This window comes from Rousettus aegyptiacus, unplaced genomic scaffold, assembly GCF_014176215.1.
Source record: "Rousettus aegyptiacus isolate mRouAeg1 unplaced genomic scaffold, mRouAeg1.p scaffold_m13_p_1, whole genome shotgun sequence".
NCBI lineage: Eukaryota > Metazoa > Chordata > Mammalia > Chiroptera > Pteropodidae > Rousettus > Rousettus aegyptiacus.
This window is the reverse complement of record NW_023416284.1, coordinates 46,623,596-46,632,719: the sequence shown is the minus strand read 5'-3', so window position 1 is coordinate 46,632,719 and position 9,124 is coordinate 46,623,596. Positions and strand designations below refer to the sequence as shown.

General features: G+C 35.5%; 1 protein-coding gene across 3 annotated transcripts in view; it reads left to right on the top strand.

The window, feature by feature from the left end:
- The first annotated feature begins 3,963 nt into the window (after nucleotides 1–3,963).
- RPE65 (retinoid isomerohydrolase RPE65) overlaps nucleotides 3,964–9,124 on the top strand; it is a 37,571-nt gene continuing 32,410 nt past the window's right edge. For all 3 annotated transcript variants that reach the window (XM_016164539.2, XM_016164537.2, XM_036235139.1), the window contains exon 1: nucleotides 3,964–7,353. The gene's annotated coding sequence lies outside the window, so the exon portion shown is untranslated. The remainder of the gene's footprint in view (nucleotides 7,354–9,124) is intronic.

The window sequence follows — 9,124 nt, the reverse complement described above, 5'->3', positions numbered from 1 at the left end:
GGATCTCTGAAGGCGGGGGGTCTCCCACATGCTCATGTGCACCCAGGGTCTGGTGCACCCAGGGTATGGTTCATGGCTCCACCTGGGGCACGAACCCAGGCCCTTCTGCATGTAAGGCAGACGTGCTGATCACTAAACTACGGAGCCCCCCAGTTCTGAAATTTTATATCCTGGTAATCTGTGTACCTCTTCAGCAGATATACCACCCGTTGATTTTGAAGGTAGAGAGAGAGAGAGTGTGTGTGTGTGTGTGTGTGTGCGCGCGCGCGCGATATACATGGGCATGTGGCATTAGTTGTTGAAGTGAAGCATTTCCAGGGCAGAAATGAAGGGTTGCCTGTTTTAATCTTTACCTATAAATTAAAAGAAAGAGTTCACTTGAGTAAGCTTAACAGTTCTAAGTGCAATAAAGCAATTAATGTTATTTACTCAGGATTATCTTTTTTATTAACTAAGAATCTTTTTTCTAAGAACCAAAAAAAATGTATAAATAGCTGATTTTTCTTCTCCTGAAATCTCGGAATGTGCATGGAGGAAATACAGAATGTATGGTAGAAGTGTAAGTACTATTGAATCTTGCTCACTGACCGAACTTTTACAAAACAAAACAAAAGTCCAGAAAGCTGCAGAGCAGGCTAGAGGTATTTGTTGAGTACTATTGGCATAGGGCAGGGTGAAGGAAGTCAATTGAGTACTAATCAGCAAGACTAAGGAAAGACAGACTGGAAAGCAGTAAACCAAACAATCCCTAGAACTCAGCTAGGAATAGTTCATGTTCCCACCAACCACAATAGAGAGAGCTTATAATACCTGAGGCATTATGTACCATCTTTAGAAGAGTTGTGCTTTAGTAGTTTGGCCCAATTAGCCCTAGAATAAAAACTACTATGGACTCACCCTAATAAATCTTAAAAACAAGTCTCAAAACATTCAAATTGATCTTCAAGTAACTTCCTGTGTACCAGGACAAAGGTCAATACTTTAAAGAAATGCAACAAAATACAGCATTCAACAATGTATAAATTACAATGTTCGGTATCCAATAAAAAATTACCAGACATGCAAAAAAACAAAATATAACCCATAACCAAAGAAAAAAAATCAATCAATAGAAACACCCAGAAATGACAGACATTTTAACAAAGTTGTTACAAATATATGCTTGAATATAAGGAAAACCATGAATATAGTGAAAGAAATGTAAAATATAAAAAAGATGTAAATAGAAATTCTAGAGATGAATAATACATGAAATTTAGAGCAAATTAGACACAGCAGAGGAAAAGATCTGTGAACTTGAAAAAGAACAATAGGGACTACCCAAAATAAAGTATGGAGGAAACAAACCAAAAAAAGAACAGTTTCAGTGAGCTGTATAAAAATACGAAACTGAGTAATGTATGCAATGGTAGCCTAGGAATGAGAGAAGAAAAAGGGAGAACATAAATATTGGCCAAAAATAATGATAAAGACCATAACCCCACAGAAGTTCAAGTAACCCCCAGCAAAAGAAACATAAAACTTCACCAAGGTAAATATATTCCAGTTGCTGAAAACTATTAATGATAAAAAGAAAAATATTAAATGCATACAGAGAAGAACAGAAACAAAAGAATTATAGTAGACTTGTAAAAAACTGCAATACAGAAATAAAAAGGTATTATTTTAGATTTGCTATCTTGACTGGGACTGGTGCCAGTTCACCACAAATAAAAGTTTTGGCTGGGACCATGGGTATTCTACCAGCCATCAGTGATAGTCCCATCATTATGAGGTAGCCAATGGCTGATTGAGCTCTAAAATTCTTTTTTAGTCAACTTCCTAGGACTAGTCTTAGTTCTGTCTTAGGTTATGTTTCCCATAATATTGAAACAAATGTTTGTGTTTGGCGGTTACTGGGAAGTACACTTGGGAACAATACTTATAAGAAAGTGATGAAGTTGAAGTGGGGCAAAAGAAAAGTCTAATTGCAATGTAATCGCAACAGAGGCCTAAGTCGATCGCATAAGGAACTAGAGCTAGGATGCTCCTTCAGAACTGTCCTAAATTGAGGGAAGGGACAGGACCTTTATACTTCATATAAACCAGTCACTGATTATGGATTGGTTCTGGGGATTTAGCCAACAGGGTTCCTAAAGAGGAGTGCAGCCAATATTCCTGGTAGCTGGGGGGATGAATGAGTCACGCTGAATGGAGGAGATCTGTGCAGAACTCCTCATATTCATTACAAGGGATTCCTAACATTAAAACAAACACACCAAAAGAGTTTGTATTAAGAGACAGGTATTGACAATGTTTTGAGTTATCTTTTACTTTAGTACTTACTGATTTCTCTTATTAAAAGGTAGTCTATTTATTATAGATGATTTGGAATGAAAGAAAGTTTAAATCATCTATAATCTTATCAGTCACTTACAACCCTATGTATTCTTTGAGTATTCTGTCTCCAGAATTGTATGTCTCTTAATGGCTCAAGAGAAAGTAGCTCTCTTTTTGTCTTCTAAAGCTGATACGACTAGGTAGGATTAGAGATTGGCAATAAGTTTTTTTAATTTATAGTGAAGCTAAAAATACAATGAAAAGACCTGCATTCTTGTTCATTATGTACACTATTTCAGACTTTGGTATTTGCGAGTTTTTATCAGCTTTCTGATTTGTAATTTAGAAATTCTAAAGATTGCATACGTTTTTAGATTTAGCAGTCCCAATCTGTTTCCTGACTTAGATGACATGATTAGTCAAGCAATACCTTACACTCAAGCAAAAAGTCCACATTTCTTTTTCTTCCCGAGCTTAATTGATATTCCCGTGTCCCCTCTGCTCAGATTTGTATTCTACCTGTTGCTAGGCTGCAACACTATTAAGCATTATACTCATTGTTCATTAAACTGAAAATCAAATTTGGACATCAAACCATAAACTGGAACGAGTTACACAATTTAAAAATCACTCAAATGTTGGTTGAGTGATTTAACTTTTAGAATCAGTGTTGTATAATTCCAAAAATGACCCTAGTTGTGTATTTATTTTGTAAGCAAATTATTAGTAAATTAGATTTGGGTGGCTCCTAGGCCATAGTGCCATCTGCAGGCCTACTCTGATGCAGCTCTTTAATTTCTGGGGTCCTCATCTTAAAAGGGATTTGACTACTGAATATCTGTGGCTTATAATGCCAAGTACAAAGTGGTATTAATCACAAATATAAGAAGGGTAGTCACAGGTACTGATACCCATGAAAGATTTTTAAACCACTGAGGTAATATCAACTGCTATATCCATACTTATAATCAAGATATTAAACATAAATAGGGTCTAGAATATATATGGGATGAATATGCGTATTGGAATCATGCAGAACTGGTTCTAATTGTGTCTCCATTACTTATCAACTGTGTGACATTACAAAATTTTCTTAACCTCTCTGAGATATAGTTTCCTTATTTATACAATGTGATATCATTCATGACATCAAACTAGATAAAATGTACAAAATGCCTAGCATACAATGTACATATAATATATCCCCAATTAGTAATAGTTCCCTTTTCCTTAAAATTCAAAACAAGAAAAATATCAAGGACATTTATTGTCTTTGTACACAGTGAGTGTAAGAATTATATATTACTACTTTTTTGGAAAAAAGAGTTTGAAGGAACGGTTACTTATTATCCATCCTGTCCTGTAATCTCTTTTCCTCTTGATACCTTTTAAAATTTAAATATATTTATATATGCTGGTAACCACATAGAATATTTCTGCAAGATATTTATAAGCAATTGCTGAATAGTAATTGCTGAATTTGGGGGGTATGAGCAGTATTATTTTTTTAATGTATATGTCCTTGGAACTTTTAATTTCTATCATGTACAGCATTGCTTTTTTTCAAATAAAAACACTAATAAACACCTGAAAAAGGAAAATACATAAGATGTTTTTTATGTAAAAAATGAATACTTCCCTCCTCCCCCACCAAAAATAAAATCTTCATTTCTAAATTATACAAGACAGAAAAGAGAAGGTTTAACTGAGCAATTCAGATTTTGAATAGACTTTCTCTGAAATCATATCTATATGCTCTAAGGAAACCTGTATACAATTTTTCTCAAAATTAATAAGAACAAACTGCCTAAGCTCCCCTCTTAGGAAGCAGAGGCTGAGGTAGACATATTATTTAACTACTACCCCTGTGATTATGTAGTAGACAATGATTTCTATTTGCAGACTTTTATACAAAGAACCCAGAAAACTCTTTGCCCTAGGGGAATTCATTATCTATGTAGAAAGCTAACATAAGTACCATTACTTTAACAAATACTACACCAAGACAACATCTATTACCTGTGTGACAAAACATTTAAGACATGTTATAGGCATTAATTATACTATATGGAGCTATAAAGTCCAAGTCGAGCTGGAGGAGATACAGTAAAATCTGCTATCTGGAAGATACCGGCTGGAATAATTGCTAATCATTTTACTTCTTGTTTCCAAAGATTTCTAAGTCAAATTAATTAGCCTTTGCTAATATCTATGTTACTGTGTTTTATTCACAGTAAGGGTCACCAATTTCTCCCACCTTTCACCCGACTGAATCAGACTATTTATTTCCTGAGACAGCTCCTACTAAGTAGTTCTCCTTGTGTTATCCCAAAGACTCTGCCTGTGTCCACTACTTAACTTACATTTTGTTAAAGTAGTTTGTCTGTATGTCTTCTTTCATTAAACCATGAGCTCTGGGAGCGAGGTGCCACTGTGTTCGTTTCATCTTCAATACCTATCGCAGTGGTTAGCAAATAGTTTCAAAGTATTTGAGAAATGTTAAGTGGAATAAATGGCTAGTTGGCTGGCTGCATCTGTCTCAGCCCTAGGGCACCGAAGACTCTACATAAGAAAGCTTTGCAAATATTTCTGAAAAGCACTCTTTTACAGTGTCTATGATTTTCACAAAACCAATCAGTATCTCGATTCTCAGGAAAAAATAAGTCAATCCTTATTATTCGCAATTCCATATTTCTGAGCTCTTCTACTCGCAGAAATTGATTTGTAACTCTCAAACCAAAACTTGCATCACTTTCACAGCCACTTCATGGTGAGAGTGTCATCACACCTGAATCACCTGACGTGAATGTTTCTGGCTGAGGCTGAACAGGGGGAGACTGCTTTCTTGTCTAAGCTCTCATGCCGTAAACAGGTGGCCTTTTCACAACCTATGTAGTGCCATGTTTTTCTCATTTTTGTGCTTTTTTAAAAGTGATTTCACTAACCCCAAGCATAGTGTCAAAGTGCTGCCTTTTGTTCCTAAACATAATGAGGCCATGATGAGTCTTATGGAGCAAATGCGTGTGTTAGGTAAGCTTCATTCAGGCATGAGTTATAGTGCTGTTAGCTATGAGTTAAGTCCTAATGAATCAACAATATATATTAATGTCTTTAAACGGAAACACATAAAACAAAGTTATGGATTGATTGGATGATAAAATGTGACCAAAGGCACAAAGGAACCTAATTCTATAATTCCCCTAGCAGCAAGAGTTCAGTATCTGCTATTTCAGCATTTGTCATGACTTTTAAGAACATCACTGCAAATAATGAGAATCAATTGTATTGCCATATGTTTATAAAACAGTGAAGGTATCATGACTGAATTTTTCCCCTATATATTTCTTTATTTCCCAAATTTATTCTCATAAACATGCACTAATTTTATTACAAAGAACAAAACTTTTTATAATATATACATTATTGGAGATAGAGTAATATGAATAAAACGAATTGATTTAGCAGTGAGATCTAGGTTCAAGCTACTGTTCTGCCATTTACTAACTATGTAACTTTGGAAAACTTATTTAATTCTCATCTATCTGAAAAACAGGGATAATACTATGTACCTTGGGAAGTTATTCTGAGGACTTGAAATGGTGTATCTAAATTGTCTAGCTCAATATCTGGTACACAGTGGAGCTCAATAAAAATATAACTATTAATATTAATTTTCTCCTTAGACTAAATCACACAGAAGCTCAAGCCTCAGAGGCTTACGCGTCTTTGGAAAATCATGATTTCATCCCAGTTGTTACCCCCATTCACAAGCACAAATTTTATAGACGATACCTCAGCTTCTCTCCACTTATATTCATTCTACCAACTATATTTTGAGTGCGCACAATGTACAGAAACTACGCTAATGGTGAATAAAACAATGTCTCGCTTTCTGGTGTGTTAAATCACAAGATTGAGACCTTTGTAGGAGAACTGTACTGACTTTGGCCTCCATTTATATATCCCATTGAATACTAGGGTATGAAGACTGGGACAGTTAAACCTAAAATACAGCATATTCTAGAAAGTACTTCCTTTTTTAATCAAGTTCATCAGATATTTGCTTGGGTACTGACTCCCTCAGCTATTTATCCCTTAAACTGTTATATGTTTGGGACCACGGTACTTCATTCTCCTTCTAACAATAACTCTCCGAAGCTTGTCCCACCTGCTCCCTTCTTTTGAGAGTTTACAATATCTCCTCTCTCTACTGATCTGGTAAAATTAAAGTAAGAGTACATTTACTCTAGGTTAGTCTGAGATGGTTAATTGGATCTGACTATTGTACAAATTTAGAAAATTCCTAAAATGGAATCTCTATTGCAAAAAGCAGTTTTTGAAAAGAGCTGAATCCACATCTCAGATAAATTTACTATGGATAATTTAACTTGGACATAATTCATGACCAAATTTGTGCTCCTAAAAAAACTATACAAATGGGAGTTCCACTCAGCCTCCCATACAATGTGTCTCGTTTTCCCAAGTCATGATCTGTCAACAGGATTCTCCTCTTCCTTAGTGTAAGGGTGCTTTAAATGTCACTACCTATGTTCACATGTGTTGTCCAAGAGGCTGTGAAAATACTTCCACATGTGGCCAGCCCAGTGTCTCATAGCTGCCATTACTAGCACAGCTGACCTCACCCACCTGCTGCTCTTCTGCATGTTCTATTTTTTCTTGTCTCTGCTATTTTGCTGCATTTTGCTTTTCCTTCCTGCGCACTGCAATATCCTCTCTGCACATCATCTATTCTTCTGCTTCAGCTCTCAGCCATGTTGGAGAGACTAGTTGCCTTTGGGAAATGATTTTATTTTGCCACCAGAAAAACCAACTCCCCCTCCCTCAAGTGTTTCTTCTCTCACACACCCTGGATCTTGGGAACAAGAAACAGTAAGTAGGTTTTCTTCATTCCAGAACATTCCTGGGCTGTAGCTACACAGCAGGGATCAAAGCAGGCACACATCAAAAGCACCCCAACTGAGAAGAGCAGCCCTGAAGCTTCAGTGCCTTCGGCTCTTGTTATCATCACTGCCTGTGAGTCATGTATATCTCATCTCATCATTCCCCTGTCTGCTGTTCCTTCTTCACACTTAGTAAAGAAATGTGTTCTTTCACAAACTTTCTTAACAACTCGAGATAAAAACTCCTTCAACTTTACCTTTCTCCTTTCTTCCTCTCATAATTAGCTCATAGATAAATAATTTCAGTGATACTTATTCTTTTCACATTTAAGACCATACTGTGTGTCTGATACCATGCTAGAAAAATGGCCACTCCCTATTCTCAAGGAGCTTTTGACTAATGGCGCAAGACAGCCAACATATAAATGTATCGTTCTAATATAGTGTGATAAAGCCCGTGGTAGAGATAGGCATAGGGTCTTTGGGGAGCAAATAGGGGTGGCACCATTTCTCAGATAAGGTGATACCCTGAGTATTTTGCCCTACACCGAGTATAGAGATGTAAGGAAGGAGTATGGGAGAGTAGGGCCTTATAGACGAGCCAAATCACAGGGGTGAAAAACAACAGATTTATTCTTGAGGGGTAGGTAATAGAAGCAGGTCAAGATTACTGAACTATGTATTTGAGACAGGGAATTAAAAGAGATACAACTGGAAAGAAACAACATCATAAAAATTTACACAAATCATATTCAAGAATATGGACTTTATCCTAATAAATATAAGATAGATCTTTTGAATGTAACAGTTAAAATGTAATTTCAGTGCAATTGGAACCTTTCTAAATCCAGTTGTTAAAAGAAATTCCTAAATAAAACATCTCGAATTATGAATGCAAAAAATAATACATTAGGTGCACAAAAACTTGTTCTCATGCAAAGAATAAAACAGAAGTTTGACTCAATAGATATTTCAGACAAAAAATTTTAAGCGTTCATTCAAAAGTATGAACATCACAAATTAAAGTGATTAAAAAGACTAGGATTTTTTGAATAATCGTTTCAACTGCACACAACCTGAGTAGATATGGCTAACTTAGCTAAAGAAAGATTATGAAAATTTACCATGAGAAAAAAAAATCACTAACAAATCTGATTGAATGTGAATTTCTGCATTTATGATTGATGCCAAGAAAAGACACTATAGCAGTTTCATGGACTATCTCACAACTCTAATGCACATTTTGTGCCATTTTCAATAGTTGCAAACTAATTGAGAAAGCATTCAAAGAAAGCTATTAGAATCTAATAAGCTGCTTTTTCACCCCTTCAGCTTTTTTTGTTTATGTTCTTATGCAAGATAGGCAGAGTCTGGAAATAAGTAATTCAACAAGTGAGATTTAGGCATCTTTACTTGAATTCTTCTGATGTTTCACCTTTTCATAATTATATTTGATGTCTTATCAAATGTTTGACTAAACGTTCAATTATAAAATATCATTAAAGCTCTATAACTTATGCACAACCATACCATTTTCTTTTGTGTGAGGCTTTTCTCCTCTACTCCTTTGTGCCCTTGTACCATTCTGCTGATTACATAGAAAGACCTTTTAAGAAACAATTTATTCTGATAGAGGTTTTCAATCTGACATCTCATTTTACAAACTTGATTGAAATTCAGAGTATTGAATCATGGCCCGAACTAAAATTATATTCCACAGATATTCTACAAAACCATCTGCTTGCCCATTTGTGTAGTGGCCCAAGTCCATTTGGTTGTAAAACATCTATCTTATTGAATAGGCAGCTTTAGGAGAAGCCCTTTGGGACATGGGAATTCTCCTCAGAAAACACCAGATATAGATATTGTCTTAGAAAGTGGGTTTACCTTTTCCTCTTTTTCAG